This window comes from Triticum aestivum, chromosome 2A (assembly GCF_018294505.1).
Source record: "Triticum aestivum cultivar Chinese Spring chromosome 2A, IWGSC CS RefSeq v2.1, whole genome shotgun sequence".
Classification (NCBI taxonomy): domain Eukaryota; kingdom Viridiplantae; phylum Streptophyta; class Magnoliopsida; order Poales; family Poaceae; genus Triticum; species Triticum aestivum.
Window position 1 is genome coordinate 65020134 of NC_057797.1, and position 13284 is coordinate 65033417.

Sequence of the window (13284 nt, forward strand, 5' to 3'; positions counted from 1 at the left end):
TCCCCATGCGAAACGGCAAAGGGCCTAATCTGCTTCACAATATGCCTTATCCCGATCCCTTGAAATCTTTTGCATCTGATGTGTTCACTGGCCTGGAGGTGCGCTGCTGCATCAGCGTGTTGAGGGCGCTGTTCGGATGCTCAAACACATGTCTAACGTGACAACTTTGAAAGATTTGGCATCCACCGCGTCCACTGAATCCTCTGGGAGCTCCTCAAGACCGATGTATTTTTTTAAGAGACCAATGTACTACATTATTATGGGATGTATGAGTACTTTGATGGTGTGTTTAATACTTTTGGAGCGTGTTTACCTTGAGATAAGGTTGCCATGTACTTTCTCCATTTAAGTTTAAAGGCACCTCTTGTATTTTGCGTCAAACTTTAACCACAAATTTGACCTAAGTCAAACTTTGACCACAAATTTGACCTAAGACATACTCTCTCCGTTTCACAATGTAGCTAGTGAGTATTATTAGGCTTTTAAAAGACAAAGGATGAAGCGACAATAATTCATATCGTAGAAGTCTGTTATATATCACAAAAAGGGAAGTTGCTCATTGATAGTTCCTATTGCACCACATGGCCTTCATGCCTTTGCACAGGGCCATTGACATACGTATATGACACATCTCGTATTTTCACAAGCTTATGGTCCAAGAAAGCGCTATAATGGCCGTTGCTAGCCTTATTAATCCCACATATATGACCATTTTGCCCAATTAATTCTCCTTGGAGCAGCTGATCCTGACCTGGCACTGAGAGCCAGTCAACGGGCTCCCCATCTTTACCATGGCGGAGGCGAAGGCGCTGCTGAACGCCGCTGGGTTGCTTGCGAAGTTGTTGACGGTGTTGTCGGTGCCGCCACCTGTGCCCGTGAAGAGCACCTGGTCGGAGTGTAGGAGCCCTTTCTGGGACTTGAGCTTGCTGTAGTAAGCGTTGTCAAAGGAGTACGGGGTCGACACGTCCAGATTGGCCAGGTTACGGTCACCGGAGCCGGTCGGCTGGGGGCAGTTGGCTATGAGCGACGTCGCGAAGCCGGAGTTGATATTGGTCTCGTTGTAGAGTCTGTCCCTGAAGTTCTGGCACTGCGCCTACCCGATGGTGTGGGCGCCGGAGAGTGCGACCATGTCGGTCACGGTGAACTAATACGAGTGTTTTACTTAATTTTCCAAAACCATAACTCTCTCCCCACCTGATTTTCAGGGGGTGGACCCCTTCCCACCTGTTTAATCCAATCTCAAACCTCCACGTTAGCAGCTCCATCAAACCCTTAAAAAACACTCCGGTGGAAGAATTAAGTTGAGTGTATGGGGCCAAATTTGGTTGGCCTTGTCGCATTCAGTATTTTAATGTAAACAACTTTGTACATGAAGAGAGGCCCTAATGGATATTCGATGGCATGGATACCCATTCGGTATGGGCATTGGGCATATTTTTGGCTAAATCACTGTTTTGATCTTGTCAGGAAACTTTAGTACGATCCGAGCCCTTTCAGATTTTTTAGCACGATCTGACAATTTTGATAACACCAAGGTTTATGGTGTTTTTGCTCCATCTAGACACGCCAAACTTGCCGGCGTTTCTTCCCTGGAGAGATAAGTGGTCGCGGCACGCGTAACTGGAAATGCCCCAAGCCTTGATATTTCTTCTCAGGGCAGAAACGCCAGGCCCTATAGTGCTTCCAGTAAGGTGCCACAATTTGGTGTTTCTGCCCTACAACGTAGGAGGTCAATGGCTACTTGACCAGGTCATGCTTAAGTATCATCATATAACTTCTACTCGTTATTTATAACAAGTTATACGATCATCATCCTCATAGTCATCGAACCAACCCAACTTAATTGTTCTTAGCACATGATCATCAGTATTAGGTAGGACTCAAATACCCTCTTTAAGGTAAAATAGTATAAAACAATATAGGCCCTGACTCTCCATTATGGAGAATGAATTTTCATCCTGTCTCCAATTCTTGCGCTTCGCTTCCTTGTGCTTTCAAGAACCTCCTTACGATTGTCCATACATTTTTTCCATTCTGTGATTTCATGTCTCCACCTCTTTTAGAAATCTGATATGGACAAGTGAGATTGGTAGGATGACCTGGCCGTATGTCCATAACATCAAGGCGACCATTCTGATGCATCAGATGAGGCACACAATCATTCAGGATTTTCTGTTGAAAAACATAGTAATAACTTCGTAGTTAGCAATGTAGTTAAGTTTTAAAAGAATTTATGCAAAAGATACACAGATGTCGTAATAGTAAAAAATCTTACCATGTCATCTCCATGGATGTTACTGTAGTTCAACACGTGCACTGGTGGCACGTATTGATCATAATGTGGAGGAGTTTTATAATAGATATTGTAATTCTCAAGATCATTACAAAATGTGACCAGGCGATTTTTCTCCTGATAAGTTAACTCAGAGCCATCGGTGTAGTAGGTTCTATCTACCATGTTCCACACATTGTTTGAACAATGAAAATAAGCTGTCAATGGAAATAAGTTGTCAACTATATATTTTGAAATGAACAATATAAATTGATTAATAACTATGTTTGAGAAACTCACATAGCAGTACAATTGGAAGTGTATCAACAAGGACCCAAATGTCCATATTGTCTTGGTCGTTGTCAGGATCACCAAGATCCATGGTGACAAGCATACCCTCATAAAAACCATACATCTTGCAAAGTTATTTCCAATTTTTGCAACCAAAATGAGTTACGCTCTCAGAATTATACAGATTTACTTCAGAATCCACATCATGATGGGTCCTTAGGTGAATTTTCTTTGTTTTGAAATTTTCATGGTCTTCAAAATTTATCCTCTCCAAGACATAGCGTCTTGCATGGCATGGGATAAGCTACTCGAATTGTAAAATATGAAAGTTACATGTTGAAATAGTTGAAGTCATTCTTAACTATGAAAAAAACACTTTTTGTCGTTGCGTACTGTTTCAACATCGAAGGTCTCCTGGAGCTTAATGCTGAAGCGCCGATCTTCGTCCAGGTGAGGCCTGTCGCACATACCTCGGTCATCGTTGCACCAACTGCACTCCCCGGGAAACTTTTGTCGTCCGATGACGACATTTCCTACGTTCATAATTCAAATATTAAACTTGTACAATTCAATATGTGTACTATAAAAATTAAAATAGATCATTATTATTCATCACGGGTTGACTATCGGTGTAACACCCACGATGCGGTTATATCTCCCACGTGTCGGGGCACGACTTAGAGGCATAGCCTCATAGTAGGTTTGTCGTAAGAGGGTAATCTTCACACAATCCCATGTACTGAATAAGAATGGGATAAAGAGTTGGCTTACAATCGCCACTTCACACAAATACAAGTTATACATACATCATCCAGAATACAATCAAGCTCCGACTATGGAACCAAAAATAAAGAAGACAACCCCAAATGCTAAATCCCCGATCGTCCCAACTGGGCTCCACTACTGATCAACAGGAAACGAAACAAAACAACGATCAAGATCTTCATCGAGCTCCCACTTGAGCTGGGTTGCGTCACCTGCACTGGTATCATCGGCACCTGCAATTGTTGAAGTATCTGTGAGTCACGATGACTCAGCAATCTCACACCCGCGAGATCAAGACTATTTAAGCTTATGGATATGAAAGGGTAGTGAGGTGGAGCTGCAGCAAGCACTAAGCATATATGGTGGCTAACTTACGCAAATAAGAGCGAGAAGAGAAGCAACACAACGGTCGAGAAGCTAGAAGTGATCAAGAAGTGATCCTGAAAGCTACTTACGTTCAAGCATAACACAAGACTGTGTTCACTTCCCGGACTTCACCGAGAAGAGACCATCACGGTCCCATGTGGTTGGTTCATTTTAATTAAGTTTAGTGTCAAGTTCTCTACAACCGGATATTAAAAAATTCCCATCTGCCACATAACCGCGGGCACGGCTTTCAAAAGTTCAAACCCTGCAGGGGTATCCCAACTTAGCCCATCACAAGCTCTCATGGTCAACGAAGGATATTTCTTCTCCCAGGAAGACCCGATCAGACTCAGAATTCCGGTTACAAGACATTTCAACAATGGTAAAACAAGACCAGTAAGACCGCCTGATGCACCGACATCCCGATAGGAGCTGCACATATCTCGTTCTCAGGGCAACACCGGATGAGCAATCCGTGCAACTAAAACCAGCCCTCAAGTTTCCCCGAGGTGGCACTGCAAGGGGCTCTAGTTTGGACCAACACTTAGAGAAGCACTGACCCGGGGGAGTTTTATTCAAAGCGAACTATCAGGGGGTTCCCATAACACCCAACCGCGTAACGGACGTAAAATCAAGGAACATAACACCGGTATGACGGAAACTAGGGCGGCAAGAGTGGAACAAAACATCAGGCATAAGGCCGAGCCTTCCACCCTTTACCAAGTATATAGATGCATTAAAATAAATATGATATAATAATAATATCCCAACAATATCCATGTTCCAACATGGAACAAACTTTATCTTCACCTGCAACTAGCAACGCTATAAGAAGGGCTGAGCAAAAGCGGTAACATAGCCAAACAACGGTTTGCTAGGAAAGGTGGGTTAGAGGCTTGACGTGGCAATATGGGAGGCATGATATAGCAAGTGGTAGGTATCGCGGCATAGCAAAAGAGCGAACAACTAGCAAGCAAAGATAGAAGTGATTTCGAGGGTATGGTCATCTTGCCTGAGATCCCGCAAGGAAGAAGAACGAGTCCATGAAGAAGACAAATGGACGTAGTCGAACGAATCCTCACAACTCCGGACCGAAACCGAAGCTAACGAGAGAAGCAAACCGGAAAGAAGCAAGCAACATAGTAAACAACCATCACATCAACATGGCATGATGCACAACCAAGTATGATGCATGTCCGGTTTAATGAAGCATGGCATGGCAAAGTGCAACAAACAACACTACAAATTAGTGGAGCTCAATATGCAACGAGTTGCATATTGACGAAACACCACATCAATTATTTAGTTATCTCCCATTTATGTACCCAACAATTTTAAATGTTGTTAAACATGGCAAGAGGTGAAACATGAGTAAAATACACAGTTAGGCATTTTAAATGAGGCCGGAAACATCAAACAACAATTCCGTTAAATAGAAATGGTGCCACGGCAACATTCCAGTTCTGATATCTCACGGAGATACCAGTGCAAGAGGAAAAGTGACGGGAGCGTGACATGCGATAGAAGGTGGGGTCCTCCCGGTTACCAGGTGTCCCAAGTGTTGACAACATGGAAGCGAGAGACACTACGGACACGGTGCAGACAACAGGTGCATCTCATACAATGCATGCAATCGTTCTCGGACGGTCATCTCGGGGTTATACCTTCGAAGCGTGCGTTTCGAAGCGGATCGGTTCGTAGAGGAAGTAGTCGTTCACAGGTCGTCGAGGGAAGTAGTGGTTCAAGTCCGTAGATGTTCGGGGTCACGACACGGAACTTGACGTCCACGGGGTCTTCAACGATGGTCGTGGTACATGTTTCGTAGACGTTCGGGCGGCGGTAGTGGGACACGTTTTGGAGGGGAAGTAGAGGTTCACGTTTCATAGTCGTTCGGGGTCGCCGATAGTTGTACACAGTCGTTGTTGGACTTGATGGATCTGATGCCTCCGGACGTAGTGGTACATGTTCGTTTTCGGAGAGGTACTTGGCGTTATTCGGTCATAGGTACTTGACGTTTTTTCTACCCAGGTCTTCGGCGACGGTAGTTGTACACATGACGTTGGGGTACTTGTCGGTCCGGTCTTGACGGAGTAGATGTACACGTTGTTGGGGCTTGTTGTTGGGGAACGTAGGAGAATTTTAAAATTTTCTGCGCATCACCAAGATCAATCTATGGAGTCATCTAGCAGCGAGGGAGAGAGGAGTGCATCTAAATACCCTTGTAGATCACGAGCGGAAGCGTTCAAAAGAACGGGATTGATGGAGTCGTACTCGACGTGATCCAAATCACGAAGATCATAGTGCCGAACGGACGGCACCTCCGCGTTGAACACACGTACGGAGCGAGGACGTCTCCCGCGCCTTGATCCAGCAAGGAGGAGGGAGAGGTTGAGGAAGAGGGCTCCAATAGCAGCACGACGGTGTGGTGGTGATGAAGCTGCAGTACTCCGGCAGGGCTTCGCCAAGCTCTTATGGAGGAGGAGAGGTGTTGGGGAGGCGAGGGGTTGCGCCTTGGATGTTGTTTGCAGCCCTCCCCTCACCCCTCTATTTATAAGGGAAAGGGGAAGGGGGCCGCCCCCCCTAGATGAGATCTAGAGGGGGGCGGCGGCCAAGGGGAGGGGGGCTTGCCCCCCAAGCAAGGGGGCGCCCCCCCCCCTTAGGGTTTCCCCCTACTCTAGGCGCATGGGACCTAGGGGGTTGTGGCGCCCCAGCCCACTTGGGCTGGTTCCCTTCTCCATACAGCCCATAAGGCCCTCCGGAAGAGGTGGACCCTCTCGGTGGACCCCCGGAACCCCTCCGGTGGCCCCGGTACAATACCGATATGCCCCCGAAACTTTCCGGCGACCATATGACAACTTCCCATATATAAATCTTTACCTCCGGATCATTCTGGAACTCCTCGTGACGTCCGGGATCTCATCCAGGACTCCGAACAACATTCGGTAATCACATACAAGTCTTCCTAACAACCCTAGCGTCACCGAACCTTAAGTGTGTAGACCCTACGGGTTCGGGAGACATGCAGACATGACCGAGATGACTCTCCGGTCAATAACCAACAGCGGGATCTGGATACCCATGTTGGCTCCCACATGCTCCACGATGATCTCATCGGATGAACCACGATGTCGAGGATTCAATCAATCCGTATACAATTCCCTTTGTCAATCGGTACGTTACTTGTCCGAGACTCGATCGTCGGTATCCCAATACCTTGTTCAGTCTCGTTACCGGCAAGTCACTTTACTCGTACCATAATTCATGATCCCGTGATCAACCACTTGATCACATTGAGATCATTATGATGATGCATTACCAAGTGGGCCCAGAGATACCTCTCCGTCATACGGAGTGACAAATCCCAGTCTCGATTCGTGCCAACCCAACAGACACTTTCGGAGATACCTATAATGTACCTTATAGCCACCCAGTTACGTTGTGACGTTTGGCACACCCAAGGCACTCCTACGGTATCCGGGAGTTGCACAATCTCATGGTCTAAGAAAATGATACTTGACATTCAGAAAAGCTACAGCAAACGAACTACATGATCTTTGAGCTAAGCTTAGGATTGGGTCTTGTCCATCACATCATTCTCCTAATGATGTGATCCCGTTATCAATGACATCTAATGTCCATAGTCAGGAAACCATGACTATCCTTTGATCAACGAGCTAGTCAACTAGAGGCTCACTAGGGACGTGTTGTGGTCTATGTATTCACACATGTATTACGATTTCCGGATAACACAACTATAGCATGAACAATAGACAATTATCATGAACAAAGAAATATAATAATAACCATTTTATTATTGCCTCTAGGGCATATTTCCAACAGTCTCCCACTTGCACTAGTGTCAATATTCTAGTTACATTGTGATGAATCGAACACCCATGCTGTTCTGGTGTTGATCATGTTTTGCTCTAGGGAGAGGTTTAGTCAACGGATCTGCTACATTCAGGTCCGTATGTACTTTACAAATCTCTATGTCTCCATTTTGAACACTTTCACGAATGGAGTTGAAGCGACGCTTGATATGCCTGGTCTTCCTGTGAAACCTGGGCTCCTTGGCAAGGGCAATAGCTCCAGTGTTGTCACAGAAGAGGGTCATGGGGCCCGAATCATTGGGTATGACTCCTAGGTCGGTAATGAACTCCTTCACCCAGACTGCTTCTTGCGCTGCCTCCGAGGCTGCCATGTACTCCGCTTCACATGTAGATCCCGCCACAACGCTTTGCTTGCAACTGCACCAGCTTACTGCCCCACCATTCAAAATATACACGTATCCGGTTTGTGACTTAGAGTCATCCACATCTGTGTCGAAGCTAGCATCGACGTAACCCTTTACGACGAGCTCTTCGTCACCTCCATAAACGAGAAACATTTCCTTAGTCCTTTTCAGGTACTTCAGGATATTCTTAACTGCTGTCCAGTGTTCCATGCCGGGATTACTTTGGTACCTTCCTACCAAACTCACGGCAAGGTTTACATCAGGTCTGGTACACAGCATAGCATACATGATAGACCCTATGGCCGAGGCATAGGGGACGACACTCATCTTTTCTCTATCTTCTTCCATGGTCGGGCATTGAGCCGTGCTCAATCTCGTACCTTGCAATACAGGCAAGAACCCCTTCTTTGACTGATCCATTTTGAACTTCTTCAATATCTTGTCAAGGTACGTACTCTGTGAAAGACCAATTAGACGTCTCGATCTATCTCTATAGATCTTGATGCCTAATATATAAGCAGCTTCTCCAAGGTCCTTCATTGAAAAACACTTGTTCAAGTAGGCCTTTATACTTTCCAAGAATTCTATATCATTTCCCATCAACAGTTTGTCATCCACATATAATATGAGAAATGCTAGAGAGCTCCCACTCACTTTCTTTTAAATGCAGGCTTCTCCATAAGTCTGCATAAACCCAAACGCTTTGATCATCTTATCAAAATGAATGTTCCAACTCCGAGATGCTTGCACCAGCCCATAAATCGAGCGTTGGAGCTTGCACACCTTGTCAGCATTCTTAGGATCGACAAAACCTTCCGGCTGCATCATATACAATTCTTCCTTAAGGAAACCATTAAGGAATACCGTTTTGACGTCCATTTGCCATCTATCTATCTATCTATCTATCTATCTATCTATCTATCTATACCTATACTAATTAGGCACTTCCTAAAAATTCCCACGTTAATTAGATTTTACGAGCTGTTAATCTGGCGGGACCGAATTATTATGGTGTAGATTGATTCATAACAAGTATACACACTTAGATCAATGTTAAACGTATGATATGGCTCCTGACACCTTCCACCGTAATATCCTAATATGTCCCGTTTCTCCTGGACTCCTCTGGCCGCATGTCAACTAAAAAAACTCTCCTTTCTCCTGGACTCCTCTGGCCGCAATAAACAAAACTTTTGCTGCCCTTCATCTTAGGCTACGCCATGCCACAATTAGGCTACCGTCCTGTTTCCTTTTCTTCCCGTTGTGCTGCAGATGCCGCAGCCGATTCTTCTAGGTATATACTGCCTCGGCACCTACTCATCTTTATGTGACCTCATACCTCGCGATCGCCTTCCTCCGCCTGTGGAATCTCGGATCTGTGATGTTCTCTCTTAAGTCCCAACACAATTCTCTGTAACAAGAAAACCTCTTTCCTAGATTCATTTTACTTCTATTTGCCCCAGATCTTTGTTATATGGCAGCAACGGCTCCTCCAGAATTTAATTTTTGAGTAGTTGTTTTTGTCTTTTTCAGATTCGAAACTATTCCACCTAGATCACTTCAGAAATCAAACCCTTTTTAAGTTTAATTTTAATTTTACTCACTAAATTTCAGATCTGTGATTTCTCTTTTGAGTCCCAATTAATACAATCCTTTGTATTATTAAAACTTCTTTCCTAGATTCGTTTAACTTTTATTATCCCCGGATCTTTGTTATATGGATAGCAATGATCCTCCAGAATTTAACTTTCGAGTAGTTGTTTTTGTCTTTTTCAGGTTAGAATTATTCCACATAGATCGCTTCAGAAACAAAACTCTCTCTAAGTTTAATTTTACTTTAGCTCAATGTGATTGTTTTTCTTCAGGCCAGCAACGATTCCGCACGTACTGAGTAAACTTTCCATTGTCGACACCTTTGAGTTTGTTTGTACTTATTTGTTCTTTATGTCTTAATAGCTGAACTAGAAATCTTGATTTTGCTTGAGGGAACGGTGCAAAAGAGTTTCGCAAACGCGGCAAAGGTCAAGTTTCATGCTTAACCTTCATATGATCCTATCTAACTATAGCATCATACGGTATTATCACTATGATCATAGAGTACTGATATGATCTTTTGGTATCCTAATATTTTGATCACACGAGTTGTGTGTAGACTGGAAAGTGTAAAGAGATAGAAAATTAAATTATAAGCAGTCATAGGAACTGAAGAGGACTCATACAGACCAAAGGCTCTTGGAATAATGGTAGGTTGATTGCGGCATTTTGCTACATAATGCTCTACGGAACAGTCTTTAGGCCCCAATTATTTAATGCACAGAATATAAAATAACAGTATACCACAACTATCTATTCGGACGGATAGGACTACTATAAATGTTTACAAAAAGTTATCTATGATAAGAGTCCACTGTATTAGGTTATAAGGTGTAATAGTAACTTATTTTTATTTACCTCTTGGCTCCTCCAGGTCAAATTACTTGTGCATGCAGTTGTCTCACCATCTTTAGTTTGGTGCAACGAAGCCTTGGCGATTGCATGGCTGAGCTATCATTGAATGAGTTGATTAAGGCTCTGACTTTAAGATTAGATCCATGAAGAAAGTGTTACCCGAATATGGATGTCTGGTGTTTATACAACCAGGTGTTTCGTGTAATGGTTACATCTTGAAAGCTATGTCTACGCTTCCTTATTGCATTGTGGTCCGTATCGTCCTTCTATACACATTAGTTTGACCATCGTTAGTTCAGTTCATTGGTGTCATCATTTTCTTCGTTGTTTTCTTAAACAACAGAATCATCTGGATTGCAAGTAAGAACTTCTAAATAACCATGAACATTTGATTTTATAGCATGCAGTAAGATTTCCTTATCACATTCTTCTCCCTGAACCCTACCTACATCTATGTACCAGTTGCAGTGGTGGATAGCAGGAGCTGAGCCGAGAAGGACGAAGAGATAGATGAATTATTCTTAGGATAATCGCCGTCAGTGAGGACCAATCCTTCCGTCCCTTCCAGTTCTCCTCACGGTTAATCCCGCGCAATTCGATTTGTACATGATATGTGTGTGCTGTGTAATGACAGTGGTAAACGAAAATTTCCCATTGCATTAATCCTGATTTGCATGTGTATGTCGATGTTGCTGCTTTTCATTTACATGGTCTTCATCGATACCAACAAGACATCATGTACAGATGGTTGTCGCACAGATTGATGCTACTGCTTTTGATTTTCAGGGCCTACTCACAAACGATATGCATGCGTAGTCCTTCAAAAACAAGGGAACCGTCATGTTGATAAGCGAGTCGTTGCCTCCCGAGGTGAACTGCTTAGGATCAGACGCTAATCATCTCTGGAATTTTGATCTTCTGCATGGAGAGTACTCACCGGTGGCAGCTCCATGAGTACTTGCCGGAGTATATGTCTACGTGTCTAAGGTATAAATCAAGTGGGTTTGATCTGCTATATGTTCTAGGAATTCATTGCTTCAATTAATTTCTTGCTTAATCACGCATATGGCTGATGCATGGTAATGAGTTAATATTTATTATTGAAAACGTTGGTTAAGATGATATACTCCAGCGTGGGAATGCCGATACTTTGACGCGTAGTATCAAAAGCCTACACATGTATTTTTCCCACATAAGTAAAACAAAATCAATATAATAATATATATGCCGAAATTCCCATACTAATATACTCCCAGCTAGAAGGTATCATACTTAAAATCAAACCTTCCGTGCATCATAGGTGATAGAGTTCTCATACACGCACAATTATCTATGTCATGTATAGGTACATATGTGTATTTCTAATAGATAGAGATCCCCACTTTACCTACAGAAAAATATCTACCAATTTGATCATTAACAAAATTAGGAAAAAAAAACAGGCCATCTATATCCAACGTATGTCAATGAAAAGATCTACAGGAATCTAAGAAAGAGAAAAAATAGTTTCTTTTAATGTAATATATGTGCCTTTAATACTACTTCTTTCCTGATAGAACTCTGTGAATCTACTCGCTTTATCACCAAACGAAAATCCTCACATAATTCTCACAGAATACTTTTCCTGTAAGTTGACACACGCATACCAAAAAGACCAAACATAGAGTTATGAACAAACTAAACGCTAAAGGGGTAGGAGGACCAATCCGAAGACTACAATGTTTGGTAAAAACTCCTTTGGTCGCTTGCTCCATATGCATGCATGATCGCCATTGTTAGGAATTTTATGTATAATTCCTTTTGTTAAACACAAAATCATTCGCCAAAGCAAATAGACCAAAGTTGTGTGGCTCCGCTTGAAATCTGGAGTTTAAAATTTTTGTCCCTCAGGTCGATCTATGTCTTATTTTCAACCATGGGATGAAGTACCCCACTCTGCTAGGCTCTTTCACCTGCATAACTCCTTGCTTCTGTCCTCTCTTTGATATCCAGGAAAAGAAAATCCTCTTTCACCTACATGACTCCTTTCTTCTGTCCTCTCTTTGATATCCAGGAAAAAGAATCAAGGAAAGGCATATTTTCTTCTGCAGCCATACCTCGGTTGTTCATCCGATTGTTGTGTGTTATTCTGGTGCATAGCAAGAGAAGCCTCTTCTAAATCATGTTGCGGTTCGCCTGTCCTGTGTGTTGCTTTGATTCAAAAAAAAACAAGATCGAGAAGCACAAGGTGACTACCGTAGATGGATCTGTCACCCGCTGCCTCCATCGATTCAACATTGGATTGCAAAACTGCAACGCAGGACCCTCAGCCATGCAGTGATCACTATTTTTTTGCAGACCATTCTGTACAGGCTTCTCCCTACCATGTGTAATCTATCAGGCATGTATGCAATGCACATTTAGGCGTGCCATCGTACTATAGGCTATGCGTGCTTGACATAATGTGATTTTGTTGCGGGTGATTGATTTATCGCTTCTTAATTTCAGGATTAACTGTGTCATTAGTTGATTTCATCCAATTAGGTTGTCAGTTTTTATTACGAAACAACTCTTAGATTGTCGTTGCTATGATTTAAGGTCATGCATATGTGAACTGAAGTATATGATTTAGAGTTACTGAATTTTCACCTGCAATTTTAGAAAGTTTATATGCCCTATATGTAACACAACTTATCTGGTAAAACTGGCATGTCTAACTAAATCATATTTTCACGTCACACAAAAACAGTTTTTATTTGCTGTAACAGTAATACACCCACTACATATTTTAAGGTGTCATCTTTTTATTTTAATTGGATCAGTATCGCTTCCAAGCAAATGCATCTGAGTTAGAACTATTTTCTTTGTGTAGGTATGATGGCGTAAGCAAGTATTAGGAAATCAACAATTAGTAAAAAAAATTGGTGTA

The 13284-nt window shown here is 42.9% G+C and overlaps 1 long non-coding RNA gene and 1 pseudogene across 1 annotated transcript; one reads left to right on the forward strand and one right to left on the reverse strand.

Moving 5' to 3' along the window:
• Nucleotides 1-721: 721 nt before the first annotated feature.
• Nucleotides 722-3093, reverse strand: LOC123191511 (peroxidase 2-like; annotated as a pseudogene).
• A 6052-nt stretch (nucleotides 3094-9145) lies between these two features.
• On the forward strand, nucleotides 9146-12828 carry LOC123184738 (uncharacterized). The gene is made up of 3 exons (XR_006493068.1): nucleotides 9146-9341; nucleotides 10396-11363; nucleotides 12430-12828. It is a non-coding gene; the product is annotated as an uncharacterized lncRNA (long non-coding RNA).
• The last annotated feature ends 456 nt before the right edge of the window (nucleotides 12829-13284 follow it).